Here is a 16041-nt window from a genome sequence, read left to right as displayed (position 1 = left end):
AAATACACTGAAGAAAACAACACCTTAAAAAACAGACTAACTCAAATGGCAAAAGAGCTCCAAAAAGCCAATGAGGAGAAGAATGCCTTGAAAGGCAGAATTAGCCAAATGGAAAAGGAGGTCCAAAAAACCACTGAAGAAAATACTACTTTAAAAATTAGATTGGAACAAGTGGAAGCTAGTGACTTTATGAGAAATCAGGATATTATAAAACAGAACCAAAGGAATGAAAAAATGAAAGACAATGTGAAATATCTCCTTGGAAAAACCACTGACCTGGAAAATAGATCCAGGAGAGATAATTTAAAAATTATTGGACTACCTGAAAGCCATGATCAAAAAAAGAGCCTAGATACCATCTTTCAAGAAATTATCAAGGAGAACTGCCCTGATATTCTAGAGCCACAGGGCAAAATAGAAATTGAAAGAATCCATCGATCGCCTCCTCAAATAGATCCCAAAAAGAAATCTCCTAGGAATATGGTCGCCAAATTCCAGAGCTCCCAGATCAAGGAGAAAATACTGCAAGCAGCCAGAAAGAAACAATTTGGGTATTGTGGAAACACAATCAGAATAACCGAAGATCTGGCAGCTTCTACATTAAAGAGATCGAAGGGCTTGGAATATGATATTCCGGAGGTCAATGGAGCTAGGATTAAAACCTAGAATCACCTACCCAGCAAAACTGAGTATCATGTTCCAAGGCAAAATTTGGACTTTTAACAAAATAGAGGACTTTCAAGCTTTCTCAGTGAAAAGACCAGAACTGAATAGAAAATTTGACTTTCAAACACAAGAATCAAGAGAAGCATGAAAAGGTAATCAAGAAACAGAAATTGCAAGGGACTTACTAAAGTTGAACTGTTTTGTTTACATTCCTACATGGAAAGATGATGTGTATGATTCATGAGACCTCAGTATTAGGGTAGTTGAAGGGAATATGCATATATATATATATATATATATATATATATATATATATATATATATATATGTGAATGTGAATGTATGTATATATCTATGTGTATATGTATGTATGTGTATGTATGTGTGTATATATATATGTGTGTGTTTATATATATATTTGTGTATATATATATATATATATATATATGTAAAAGAGAGAGAGCAGACACAGGGTGAGTTGAAGATGAAGGGAAGATATCTAAAAGAAATAAAGTGAAATTAAGGGATGAGAGAGCAACATACTGAGAGAGGGAGATAGGGAGAGATAGAATGGGGTGGATTATCTCGCATAAAGGTGGCAAGAGGAAGCAGTTCTGTGGGAAGAGGGGAGAGGGCAGGTGAGGGGTGAATGAGTGAACCTTGCTCTCATCAGATTTGGCCTGAGGGGGAATACCATACATACTCAGTTGGGTATCTTACCCCACAGGAAAGAAGAGGGAGGAAGATTAAAAAAAATAAAATAAAATGGGGGGGGGATGATGGAGGGGAGGGCAGATGGGGGTGGAGGTAATCAAAACAAACACTTTGGAAAGGGGACAGGGTCAAGGGAGAAAATTCAATAAAGCAGGATGGGTTGGGAAGGAGCAAAATGTAGTTAGCCTTTCACAACATGAGTATTGTGGAAGGGTTATACATAATGATACATGTGGGGCCTAGGTTGAATTGCTCAACCTCTTAGGGAGGGTGGGTGGGAAGGGATGAGGGGAGAGAATTTGGAACTCAAAGTTTTAAAATCAGATGTTCAAAAAAAAAAAGTTTTTGCATGCAACTAAAAAATAAGCTACACAGGTAATGGGGCGTAGAAATTTATCTTGCCCTACAAGAAAGGAAGGGAAAAGGGGATGAGAGGGGAGGGGTGTGATAGAGGGGAGGGCTGACTGGGGATCAGGGCAACCAGAATATATGCCATCTTGGAGTGGGGGGGAGGGTAGAAATGGGGAGAAAATTTGTAATTCAAACTGTTGTGAAAATCAATGCTGAAAACCAAATATGTTAAATACATAAATTTAAATAAAAAAAATGATAGATGCTGTTCAACTGAGGAATGGCTAAACAAGTTGTGGTATATGATTATGATGCAATGCTACTGTGCTATAAGGAATGATGAGCTGGCTGATCTTAGAAAAACATGGAAAGACTGTGACCTATGAAGGAAAATACTATCCACCTCCAGAGATATAACTTGTAACTAGAAGTATGTACAGTATGGTTTTACATATATGTATATGTGTACTTGTGTGTGTGTGTGTGTGTGTATGGGCATATATATTTCTTTTTAATTGTAGCCTTCTCTTGGACAAGGTAGAGAAGAGGGAGAAAACAAAAAGTACAGAGCAGAGAACAAAAAAATTCTTCAAAGGAAGCATAGAAAGACTGCATAGCTTTGAAAACAATGTATAGTGTTTATTACACACTTTTTAAAAAAAAATAAACAGTCTGAAATGGAATTTATGGTTTTATATTGAATCCTCTCTTTATGGTCTGCTTTACACATGGAAATTTTCTTTTTTCTCTCTCGTATTAAGTTTCAAATCAATAAAAAATAGTTTTTTTTAAAGAAGACCTGAGTTAAAAAAAAAAGAGAATGTAACTGAGGGGCACTAGGCGGTTTTGTGGATAGAGTACTGGCCTGGAGTCAAGAAGATATAAATTAAAATCCAACTTCAGATACTTGCTAGCTATGTGACCCTGGACAAGTCACTTAACCCCATTTGCCTCAGTTCCTCATCTGTAAAATGGGTATACTCTGGAGAAGGAAATGGCAAAGCACTTCAGTGTCTTTGCCAAGAAAATTCCATTGACAACGTCCACGGGGTCACGTAGAGTTGGACATGACTGAACAACACCACATTTTTTTAAAATGTAATTGGGAAATCTTTAACAAAATAAATGTGTGTGTGTGCATATTTAATGATGAGGTTGGACTAGGTCCTTAAAGTCCCTTAGAGCTTTATATCTGGAGTCCTATGAACTAGGAGCAACAGGCGGAAGTTACAGGGAGGCAGGTTCCAACTCAACATAAAAGAACTTAGTGATACCTGGATCTGCCAAAATGGTGGCATGTATCATCTTTATTTTCACTGGAAGTATTCCCATGGAATTTGAATAAGGGATGTTATAGAAGAGATTCTTTCTTTGGAGGTAATGCTGAATAAGGCTCTAGCTAAAGTGTTCTGTAGTTCTCATATTAGGGGCTTCTGGGGTATTAGAGTCATATCCACCTCCCTATGAGCCAAACCTATATATTTTGTAAAAAACTGTTAACCTGTCACCAAATAGGAGCTTTTGAATTTCAGCCCCAGCTTTTTGTAATACTTTATTAGGGGCCACCACCCTAACTCTATCCAAAGAAAGAATTTAGGATCTGAAGCTCAACAGTCCCCTGCCTCATCCATCCCCAGTGACATGTTCGTTTTTTAATGAGGGCAGAAGGGTTTGTTTTTAGCCACAGGAACACAATGTCCCCCGGACGAACTCTTCTCAGCTTTAGAACTACTGTTATCAGGCTCATTCAATGACATCCGGGCCAGAGGATCTGTACAAAGTGGGGGTGGGAGGGGGGGGAATTCCCCAGAAGCCAGGAGACACTGAGACCAAATGCAGGATGATGAGAAGCTTGGAGTGGAGTGAGGAATGGGGAGAAGGTTGAGAGAAGCAGCCATGTCTGTTATTTCCCTTGTGTTTCTACGGCACAGTTTGCCCAGGACACCGATTAGACCAAACATCTTTACATGGCCTAGGTCAGTTCTATACACAGACAGAATTCGGGGACCAACAGATTCCTCCTTAAAAACTCTAGCCCCATAGCCAAATGATGTAACATCTAAAATTCTACCTTTAGAGTCATTCTTTTGGGTTGAGTAGTACCTTTCCTAGAGCACAATTAGCAAGTATTTAGAGATTACCGCCTAGATGCCCAGCAGTCAGTTTAGCTCTATAGGAAGTCTGAGAAGTAGTGGAGAACAAAATCTCTTGCTCTCGTTCATTTATTTAAAAAAAAATTTTTTTTATTAAGTACTACTGTATGTAGATCACTGGGCTAAGTACTGGGGAAGAGTACAGAGTCAAGATCAGAGGCAGTTCTCATGGAGCTTTTCATGTAGGAAAGAGTAGGATATATACACAAATAAAGTGACTTAATAGCCAGCTGGACTTGAAATCAGGAAGACCTAAGTTCAAATCCTGCCTTAGATACTAGCTTTGTGACCCTGGGTAAATCATTTAACCACCACTCTGCCTCAGTTTCCTCCTCTGTAAAATGGGCATGATAACAATAGTACCTCCCTCACAGGGGTGTTGTGGGGATCAAATGAGATAATGTCTGCAAAGTGCTTTGCAAACCTTAAAGTGCTACATAAATGCTGACTATCATTATTTATTATTATACTATATGATAAGTAAATGATTCATAAACCAAAATGCTATGTGAGGTACAAAGGGGAGGCTCAGAGAAGGCTTCCTGGAGTGGATAGCATTTGGGTGGAGCATCGAGCCCTCCACAACCTGGCTCTGGTCACTTTTTTAAACTCAATATAAATCATTCCTCATTATATACTCTGTGGTTCTGCCATACTAGCCTTTTTACTGCGCTTCGCAAACAGCATTCCATCACCTCTCCCCAAGCCTTTGCCTAGGCTGTGCTCCATGCCTGTAATGCACTCCTTCCCCAATTCCACCTCCTAGAATCCTCCTTAGAATTTACTTCAAAGCTCAGCTCAAGCTTCACCTATTAAATACAGCCTGGTTTGATTCTACCGCCTCTTGTGTTTTTCCACATAAAAATTGTTGTTGCTGCTGTTAACTGCTGCTGTCTTTGCTGCTGTTTTCAGTCATATCTGACTTTGTGATCCCATTTGGGATTTTCTTGGCAAAGACACAGGAGCGGTTTGCCATTTCCTTCTCCAGCTCATTTTACAAATGAGGAAACTGAGGCAAACAGGGTGAAGTGACTCGCCCAGGGTCACACAGCTAGTAAGTGTCCAAGGCCAGATTTGAACTCAGGAAGAGGCTGAATACTATCTGCTTCACCACCCAGCTGCCCTAACATAAAGACTACCTTGTATTTTCGCTTCACGTGTCACCCTTGTGCAGGGGCCACGCTAATCTTCTCTGTATCGTTCCAATTTTAGCATATGTGCTGCCGGAGCAAGCACCCTTGTATTTTCTTTGAATGTATCTCGTACCTTCTTACAGCGGACGTTGTCTCTCTCAATAAGCTCTTCAAGGACGCAGAGTTTCATTTTTGTAGTTTTATCCCTTGTACTTAACACAGGGCCTGGAACAGGGTAGTTTAATAAGTGCTGGCTGATGGTTTAGAAATTCAACAATAAAGAAGACTGAGAGGGAACATATCAGGAATAGGGAACAGACTGATTATACTCTACTTGGAAATATGAAATTAATACAGGAAACAATGAGAACAAAATTAAGTGCTAAACTGTGTGGCCTCGAGTTTCAGAAGAATAAGGGCTCAGAAGGGAGAGATCAGTGAGGGCTGGAGTAATCAGGGAAGGCTTCATGAAAGAGGTATTCACATAGGGCTTTGAAGGCTAGATTGGATGTGCCTGAGCCAGGAAGTCCAGATAAGATTTTGATTTAATAATAATAATAATAATAATAGTGGCTAACACACAGAGATTTAATGTTTACAAAATGCTTTACATATATATACATATAGGTGTGTGTATATGTATTTATATATGTGTATGTATGTATATATGTGTGTATATGTGTATGTGCATGTGTGTGTGTATATATATATATATATGTGTATATATATTCTCATTTGATCTTTGCAACAACCCTGTGATGTATGTCCCTTATTTGGATGAGAAACTGAGTAAGAGAAATTAAGTGATTTGTCAAGGGTCTCACAGTTAATGAGAGTCTGGGGCAGAATTCAAACCTGGGCCTTTCTGACTCCCTTCTATCCACGACACCTTGCTGCTTAGACATAGGACAATAGCTATAAAGTCGAAACAGATATCAAAGGCCATCTAGTCTAGCTCCCTCATTTAATAAATGAAGATTTTTGAGGCCAAGAGAAGTAGTTAGGAGACTTGGCCAAGGTGATAAATATTTGTTTGTTTATAATGAGCAAAAATAGGATTTAAGCTTAAGTGCTCTGGCTCTTAATTTTGCATACTGTGCTATCCTTAGAAAACCTTTAGAAGGTAATTCCAGAGGTGTGCTAGAGCTGAGTCAAACCAGTAAAAGAACTGATTGTTAATTTTCGGTGTGAGCATTTATATCTCAGAAATCATCAAGTGATACAAGTCAGTGTTTACTTTATTCCTTTGTTAACTGTCTAGACTTAAGAAAGTAATGGAGAAAATGGCAAAAGTCTAGATTAAACTTAAGTGTGTGTTATTCATACATACTGGACAGCCAGTTGTTAGACATTTGCCAGCACACCACTATGTCCTTAACTTCCCACGTATGAATTTGTTTGGCCTGGGGGCAGGAGTCGGTGGTGAAGGCCCTGATTACCTGGTTAGGGGAAGGGAAGGTGCTTCCCCTCACGTAAGGTTAAAGAACATAGGCTAAGTTACTATGCGTAGGCTGCACTTTAAAGAAATATGGAATGGAAAACTATTAGAATCAAAAGTGACTTGTGCCATCAAGGCTCTCAGGAGGCACAGGTGGGCATGGAGGACACCAGGTATTCTAGCCACCTTGCAAAGCTGAACTTCATTAGAATCAGACTACCTGAAGAAACCATTTTCCCAAATCCTAAGTCAAAGGATTATGGAACAGTTGAACAAATGATGGTAAATAAACATAATGAAATACATGAAATATGACTGTGTCACAAGAAATAACACATGAACATTCCAAAGGAAGAAAGTTATGCAGAATAAAGAATGCAGAGCAAAAAAAAAAACTACACAACTAAGACTATGTTTAAGAAAACATTTTTTAAAATAGGGCTAGGGATTGGACCCATAATTTCATTTGTATGGAGGGCAAGGGAATAAGCATTTATTACGCACCTATTACATGCCAGACACTGTGCCAAACTTTACAGACTTCTGGGTAGGCCAATCCCCTTTACTAATTCAGGCTGGCATTTTTTCTTCAATTTGTTGTTTTATAGGGTTGCCTTGAGTACTGAGAAGTAACTCTCCCAGGGTCACTCAGGTAGTATAGGCCTGGAAGGGGCTTAAACCAAGGTCTTCCAGACTTTGAGGAGGTCTATCTATCTACTATACCACAATGCCTCCAAAAAAAAAAATTAGAAAATAACATACAGAAGAGAGTACAAAAAGGGGCATGGAAACAAAGAAGGCAGTCTTATTATTCTATTAAAATTTACATATAAAATTTTAACAAAGTTTTTTAAACCTTTTGTTTTATTTTTTTCTCAATTATATGTAAACAAAAAAAATTTTTAGAGGCAATCAGGGTTAAATGACTTGTCCAGGGTCCCACATCTAGTAAGTATCTGAGGCTACACTTGAACGCTGGTTCTCCTGACTTCAGGGCCACTGCTCAATCCACTAAGCCACCTAGCTACCCTAAACAAAAAATTTTAACAGTGTTTTTTCAAAAATTTGAGTTCCAAATTTTCTCCCTCCCTGCCTCCTTGAGAAAGCAAACAATTTGATTAGATTATTGTGTGTAGTCATGCAAAATATTTCCATATTAGCCATTAACAAAGTTTTTTAAAGAATATTGTTTTTTTTTCTTTCTTTTTCTTTTGCAACGGAAGAAGGCAGGGCAGTCGGGGTTAAGTGACTTGCCCAAAGTCACACAGCTAGTAAGTGTGTCAAGTGTCTGAGGCTGAATTTGAACTCAGGTCCACCTAACTTCAGGGCCAGTTCTCTACTCACTGAGCCACTTAGCTGCCCCAAGAATATGTTTTTTAATAGAGATGGGAAGGGATAGAAAAAGGGTCAAATTTTTTTTTAAAAGACACTCTCAAGCAGCTACTAGTGAAATGGTTGGAAAGAACTTGGAGAAGGCACAGCAAGGCATTTGTCTCTCTGCTATGCAGAAAGCTATGGTTGGAAAGAGTTCTGGAGCTGATGTCAAATGGCCTGGCTTCAAATCCTAGTTTTGCCTCTTAGTACCCCTGTGACCTTGGGTAACTCACTTAACTTTCTCTGGTTCTCAGTTTCTGCAGCTGCAAAATGAGGACAATGGACTAGAATACTGAGTTCTTACCCTTTTGTGTGTCATAGACCCCTCTGGCAGTCTGGTTAAGCCTATGGACCTCCTCAGAATAATGTTTTTAAATAATTGACAGAAATGTTAAGTTTCAGCTAGAGGTTATGGAAAATAATGATGTAATTTTTTTCAATTAGCAGACCCTCTGAAATCTATCCAAGGATCCCAGATTAGGAATGCCTAGACTAAATGATCTGTAAAGTTGCCTTCCAGCCCCAAATCTATGATGCTATGAAATTTGATCCTACAGAAGTAAGTTGTCTGTCTTCTGAGCCCTTTCCATTCTTAACCTCAGAGCCCAATAGGGCTTTTTCAGCGTTCTCTATATCCCCACAAGCTTCTAACTTTCTAAACCTGTTGCCACCCACCAACATTACCCAACCCTGGGGTCTTGAATGGGTGTCACTAAAGGGAGGTAATATATGGAACAGTGGAAAAAACACAGGCTAAATTGGAGACCAGTGGTCCTGACCTGACTTCCACTTACTTGTACCGTAACGTTGGACAAGTCATTTAACCACTTTCAATCAATCAAACGAGTTTTTGTTAAGCCCCTACTTTGTGCCAGGCGTTATCCTGGGTGCTAGTGATACAAGTACAGATGATGAAATAATCCCTACTAGAAAGGAAGTTGTATTTGAATGAGGAGACAAGTACATATTAAAAAATTTACACAGCATAAATATAAAGTGAGTAAATACAAATATATACAAAGTAGATAAATACAGGGTATTTGGAGGGAGGGGACTAGAATTTTGGGGAACTGGGAAAGGCTCCATGCAGCAGATGATGCTTGACCTATATTAAAAATGAAAAGAGGGACTCTATGAGGTAGAGGTAAGAAGGAAGTCCATTCCAGGCATGTGGGATGGCAAGGGCAAAGGCATGGGCACAGGGGATAGAGTAATTATGTATGAGAAATAAGGAGAAGGCCAGCTTGGCTGGATAGCAGGGTGTGGGAGGGAGAGTAATGTCCAGTGTGTCTGGAAAGATAGGTTGGGGCCAGATTATGTAGGGTTTTATGTTTCAAGTGTGCTTCTTGTAAACAACATATTGTATTCTGCTTTCTATCCATTCTGCTATTATGGGTGCTAATCTTTTTCACATTCAGGGCCATGATAAATAATTGTGTATATCTCTCCATCCTAATTTCTTACGCTTTTCCCATTATTTGCTTCCTGTCTCTTCTTTACCAAGAAGAAGATGGGGAAAGAGGAGTGTGTTCAGCTCCATTTTGCAGGCTTGATGCATTCCGCTTCTGCTCCCCTTTCCTTTTTATTTTCCCCAACCCCTCCCCACCCCAACCAGGCTTTCACCTGGCCACTACAGGTTAGAGTTTGTTAGTGTATTTTACTTGTGATTAAGCTTTCACCTAAATGACCCCACCTCTTAGACTGCCCTTTCCTCTCTCCCCCTTCCTCTATGTTTTCCAGTTGAGTTGAATGTGTTTCCATCTCAAACTATTCGGGTATGTGAGTGCCTGTATATAAGTTTCTATCCTTCCCCAGCAACTTCAAATGAAAGTAATATTCAAGGGATGCCTGCTTCCACCACCCCTTCCTTTCTCCTTATCTGTAATGTTAATAATAGTTTTTATCGTTATGTGCTCTTCTACTTCTATACTCCCATTATATGAGATAACAAGTTCCCCTCATTACTTTCCCCTTTTCCCCTAGTGTACTCCTTTCTCCCTCCCTTTCCTTTCTTCTTTTAAAGTCATCAAAACACAATAAGAGCCACTCCCAGGATCTTTGTCTTATTTAAATCCCTCTAAGACCCCCTGAGGATATTAGAGATCAGAAGAGATTTGTCTAAGCACGACTTCCCCATTACAATATCAACATTTTATCCTTGAATAGTTCCTCTCAACTCCTATTTACTTTTTTTTATGTTTCTCCTGATTCCTATGTTTATATTTCAAAGTTTTTATTTAGCTTTGGTCTTTTCATCAGGAATACTTATTAGTCTTCTATTCCATTAAAGATCCATTTTCCTCCCTGAATTCAGTTTTGCTGGGCAAGTTATTCTTGGGGGTAAGCCTATATCTTTTGTCTTCTGGAATATCATATTCCAACCTCTTAACTTATTTATAGTGGTGGCCGCTAAATCTTGTGTGGTCTTGACCATAGCTCCTTGATACGTGAACTTTTTTTTTTCCTTACTGCTTAACAGTATTTTTTCTTTGACCAGGGAGCTTGGGATTTTTGCTATGACATTCCTGGGAATTTTCATTTTGGAATTTCTTTCAGGAGGTAACTGGGAGATTCTTTCTATTTTCACTTTGCCCTCTGGTTCTAGCACGTATGGGCAGTTTTCCTTCATAATTCCTTAAAATACAATTTCCAGGACTTTTTTTGGTTATGATTTACAAGTGGTCCACAGATTCTTAAATTATCTCTCCTTAATTTGTTTTTTAGGACAGTTTTTTGAAATATGAAATGTTACATTTTTTTCTTTTTCAGCCTTTTGACTTTGTTTTAATGATTCTTATTAACAAAAGTAATTAACTTCGATTTTGTCCATTCAGATTTTCAAGAGATAGTTAATTGTGTAAGAGTTTATATGTCTTATGGCAAGCTATTAATTCTTCTTCCAAGTCTTTCCTCAAAACTCTCATTTTTTTTCCAATTGTTTCTTCTAATACTCATGTCATTTACAAAAACCATTTTTTAAAAAACCTACTGCTTCATTTCAGCAATTCTAATTGACCTTGTGTCCAAGCTGTGTTTTTCTCTTAAGCTTTAATTATAGGTGTTTGGGAGTTATTATTTTCTTTTGGGTTTATGTCTTAGGCATTCCTAGCATCATGATAACTCTTTATGGTGGGAGTCCTTTTTATTTACTCATTCTTCCACTCTTACCTCTGGAATTGGTACTTTGTATTTAGACTAAGCTCTGAGCACTTCTGAAAAGAATTTCAGGGGCCTGTTTGGTCCTAATTTTTAGTGTTGTATTCTTCGTGGATTTTAGGGGAAGCTCAGATCAGGAAACTAAGCATTCAATGAGTCCTAAGAAGTCTAATCTAGGGTGAAGTCTTCTTCCCTCTTGACCTGAGCTTTATATGACACTGGCCCTGGTCTGAGTCTAAGAGAAAAAAGTATAGGTTGGAGGTCTAATGGCTCAACCATGGCTCCACTCATCTCGTTAGCTAGCTGAAAGGCTTGGCAAGTCCATAGCAACAGAACCACAGGCTCCTCCTTGGTTTGAACTCTCTACCCTGGTCACTCAGCTGGAGGCCTCAGTCCATGTTCATGTTTATCGTATGACTTCATGACCCTACTCCAAGGTCACTGCCACACAGCTGCTGCTCATTTCCACTCCTGATCCTTACTCAACATAAAGCCTCAAGATATGTCTGAGATCCCCTTTACCCTGGAACGTAATTGTAGGTCAGACTGGCACACATTCACAGGTCCCCTACTTAATCAACACTGGATCCCCAACCTAACTCTGAGTCAAAGAGATACAGCAGCTGGCTAATCCCTATTTCTGCTCCCTGAAAGGTATATAGGATGGAGCTCAGTATCGGCTGAAACTGATTCCTTGGCCTGACAGCCGCAGGTCAACCCCACACCTAGCCACAGGTCCCCTTATTTGGATCTACAACCCTTCTTTGAGGTCAAAGCAGCACAGCTTCTCTCTGACTCCTGTTCTTATTTCCTGAGCTAGAAAAATGACTATGCTTTCTCCATGAATTTCCTGATCACTCTTTGGGGGCTGATGCTCTCTCTAGATCTCTGCTGGGATAGTGATTAGGGAGAGTTAGGCTGAACTGCTTTTCTCTTCTCCGTTATCTTGGCCAGTCTCCTTGTTTGGGGATTTAAAAGTTAAACACAGGAGTTTATATTTTATCCTGCGGGCATTAGGAAGCTACGGGGGTTTACAGAGTAGGGATCTGTGTTTAAGGAAAATTACTTTGGCAGGAATGTGTAGGATGGCCTGGAATGATGATGAGGCAGGAAAACCCACTGGGAGACTGTTGCAATAATCTAGGCAAGAGGTAATGAGGGCCTGAACTAAGGTGGGAGTGTTGTGAGCACAGAGATCTCAGATGAGAGGCTTGTTGTAAAGGCAGAAACGGCAATATTTGGCAACTGATCAGACGTGTGCAGTGAGGAAGAGTGAGAAGGTGAGGATAATGCCGAGGTTGCGAATCTGGAAGACCAGAAAGATGCTGTGCTCATGACAGAAATCGGGAAGTCTGGAAGGGAGAAAATTGTTTTTGTTTTTTTTAGGGGGTGGGAGATGAGTTCAGGTTTGGATATGTAGAGATTGAGATGTCTCTAGGACATCTAGTTTGAAGCATCCAATTAATAATTAATGATGCCAGACTGAAGAGAGACAACATTCCATATCCTGACTCCAGGCGTTTTCCCTGGCTGTCTCCCATGACTAAGACTCATTCTTCCGCTCCATCTCCTGGCTTCCCTGGTTTACTCTAGGTCTCAGCTCAAATCCCACCTTCTGAAAGAGGAATTTCGTAGTGTCCCCTCCCCCTGAACTCCAATTAGTGCCTTCCCTCTGAGATCATCTTTCTTTTTGCACTATATGTCTTATACATACAGCTATCACATGTTCTCCACCATTAGAATAGGAGCTCCTTAAGGACAAGAATTGTATTTTTGCCTCTCTTTCTATCCACAGTGTCTGGCACATAGCAAGCATTTAATAAGTGTCTATTTAGGAAGCAGCTAAGTGGCACAATGGATATGCTTGAGCTAGAGTCAAGAAGACCTGAGTTCAAATCCAGTTTCATACACTTACTAGCTGTGTGACCCTGAGTCCCTTAACCTGTCTGCCTCAGTTTCCTTATCTGTAAATAATAGCACCCATCTCCAAGGGTTGTTGTGAAGATAAAATGAGAGAATATTTGTCAAGTGCTCTGCAAACCTTAAAGTACTATGTAAATGCTACCTTAATTATTATTGTTGAATGACTGATGTGCAGGGGAGACGCTAGGGTCATATACAGTATACAGATCTGGGAGTCGTCTGCATAGAGATAGTACTTGACCCCTGGGAGCTGATGAGATTCTATGAGAGTGCAGCAGAAAAGGGCCTAGGACAGAGCTTTGGGGAACAATCACAATTAGGAGCAAAGGAGAGAGTATTTCAGTTTCTTCATCTATAAAATGGGATAAGTAGTATCTACCAAGCCTAAAGGACAAAGGCTAACATAGGTTTATACAGTGCTTTATTTAAAGTTTGCAGAGCCCTTTACAAATATAATCTCATTTTAGCTTTATGATGATCCCCACCACCACCACCACCACTGAAGTAGGTGCTGATATTATCCCCATTTTATAGATGAGGAAACTGAGTCAAGCAGAGGTTAAGTGACTTGTCCAGGGTCACACAGCTAATGCACATCTGAGGACAAATCTGAACTCAATTCTTTCTGATTCCGGGTCCAAAAAGCACTCTATCTATCTTACCATTATTAAATCAACTAATGGATATAACCCTGAGCATCCTAGCCCACAGTAACCTCTTCTTATCTTCTCAACTCTTGTAGCAATTACTGTCCCTAACACTTACTCAAAAACTATAAACTGCTTTATAATCTTCCTTTCTTCTCACTGTGCATTGCTATGTAACTTCTATTAATTGTAAATTTAATCTTTTATGTCTGTTTCTTGTCTCCCGGGTAGACTATAAGATCCTCAGGGAAAGGCAGCAGTTTATACTGCATTATGTAAGTTCCTCCACTGTTCAAGCACTCAATAACATTTATTAAATGGGGGGATGATAAAACACTATGTTTATTCTGTTTCTATTGTACATCATTATGTATTATATTTATTTTCCATTGTGTGTGTACTAAGGCACATTTCACCCAGACATTCTACCCACTGTGTTCTACACACAGTAGGTGCTTAATAAACACTTGTTGAATTATTAAGGGTGCACTTTTTCTCTCTCTTACATCAAAATGAAAACTCCCTGAGGGCAGGGAAAGGCAATGAAAGCAGTGTAGTGGAAAGACATTGGACTTGGAATCAGAAGGCCTATATTTGAGTCCTGTGAGCTACGTGCCCAGGAAGTCACTCCCCCTTACCAGTTCCTCATCTATAAAATAAGAGGGTTGCATTAGATAATCTCTAAGGCCCTGCTCTCACATTCTATGTTCTAAGATCTCTTCCTACTCTATATTCTGCATCCTAAAGTTCTTTCTAGCTCTGACGTCATCTGTATTCTAAGATCATTCTCTACTTTGAATTTCTGTCAGTAATTTTCTAAGGGTAGGCTATGACAAAGTACTAGCTGCAAATTGTATGGAACTTACAGTTGCTATTGTATGCACGTGAAGAAGTCTTTCAACTCTCCTGTCCCATTAATGTATTCTCCATGGGAAAGAATAATATTGTGAGGGGGAAAAAACATTTGAGAACCACTGTATCCACTCTACCTTCCCAGGGCCCTTCCAGCTCTGTCATTCTGATGCTATCCATAAATGCAAAAGGATGCTCTCTCTTCTCCCTAGGTTGTCTCTGTTTCTACTCCTGAGAGATGGAGCCCAGGGTTTTGGAGCCTGTAAGTGCTAAATAAATCCTGCTGTGTTACTGGCTGACCCTTCCTGCCCAGCTTCACCAACCACCTTCTTGAAGAGAAAGTACCTAAAGTTCTGACTTTCCTCAAACTCCAAGTATACTGAGAAAAGCAGCAGCTGTCTTCAATGAAATCTCTACTGTGAGCTTAGATCACCTGATCACACAAGATTCCACAGGAAAGGAGACTATAAATGGCAGGGTTAAGACTTAAAAGAGTACATCTAACCCCTCCCCATAACTTTACAAACAAGGAAACTGAGACCTAGGTAATTAACTTGTCCAAAATCACAGGCCTGTGTAGAAGCAGAGCTAAGGTTAAAACACAGGCCTTCTGGCTCCAAATCCAATATTCTTTTCACTATACTATAAAGTCCCTTCCGCTGCTAAAAATCTAGGATTCAATTTCTCACAAGTTCCCCCCAAAATCACAAACAACTTTCCAGGATACTGCTCTCTCCTAGTTCTTGTCTTACCTATTTGTCAGCTCCTTTTCAGTCTCCTTTGCTCAATCTTACCCCAGGTCATGCCTGTGCTAGCATCAGGGTGTCTCACAGGTCTCTGTCCTGGGTCCTTTTCTCCTCTCCTATTCTGTTACTGATGATATTGGTGATATCATCGACTCCCATATAATCAATTTTCATCTCTATGCTATTGATTCCTGTAATGGTAATTAAGGTGGGCCTTTTTTACTGTTTTCTCTTTTGGATCACTGAGGTAATCAAGTGCCTTTGGTGGGTCAGGCCTTTGCTTCTTTGATTAAATTGGAAGTCTTTGATGGCCTGCTTAAGAAACAAGAAAGCCTAGTTCACATGGTTGTGAGGCCCTTTGACCCTGAACAGGGTATATAAACTCCGAGGTCAGCTTTTTTTTTTTGGTGGGGGGTGGCTCTTACTCACTGGAAGAGTGTCGTGTGATTTGACCAGATGAGACTCTGGGTAGCCACTGGAGTCCCGCCCCGGCTTTGAAAACCCAGATATTGTGCCTTTCTCTCTGGTAACTATGTAATTCTTCGGTCAGACAGCCTGTCGATAACTGTGTGTGTTTGCTCTCTTTATACTGTCTCTGTTTCTAATTTCTGTTTGTATTTGCTCTGAAGTTAAGGGTGCTAGCCTTTCCCCCTGAACTAGGTGAATGATATATATATGTTTAATTAAAGTGAGATTGTTAACCCCTTAAAGTTGCTTTCCTTGGAAAACCAGATCAAAGAATCTGTGCTAGCAGCCCTTGTGTGTGCTCCTGTTGTTGGTCTTATATAGCCATAGCTGTGGCAAGCAGCATTGTTGTTACAATTCCCTAATTTATTTATTCATCCCTAATCTTTCTACTGAACTCCAATCTCACATCTCCAACTGCCT

General features: G+C 39.8%; 1 non-coding gene across 1 annotated transcript; it reads right to left on the bottom strand.

The window, feature by feature from the left end:
* Positions 1–5013: 5013 nt before the first annotated feature.
* On the bottom strand, positions 5014–5120 carry LOC118845113. Its single transcript, XR_005009997.1, has one exon. It is a non-coding gene; the product is annotated as a U6 spliceosomal RNA (small nuclear RNA).
* Positions 5121–16041: the final 10921 nt, after the last annotated feature.

Source organism: Trichosurus vulpecula, chromosome 3, assembly GCF_011100635.1.
Source record: "Trichosurus vulpecula isolate mTriVul1 chromosome 3, mTriVul1.pri, whole genome shotgun sequence".
In the NCBI taxonomy this organism is placed as follows: domain Eukaryota; kingdom Metazoa; phylum Chordata; class Mammalia; order Diprotodontia; family Phalangeridae; genus Trichosurus; species Trichosurus vulpecula.
This window is presented reverse-complemented; position numbering and strand designations above follow the sequence as displayed.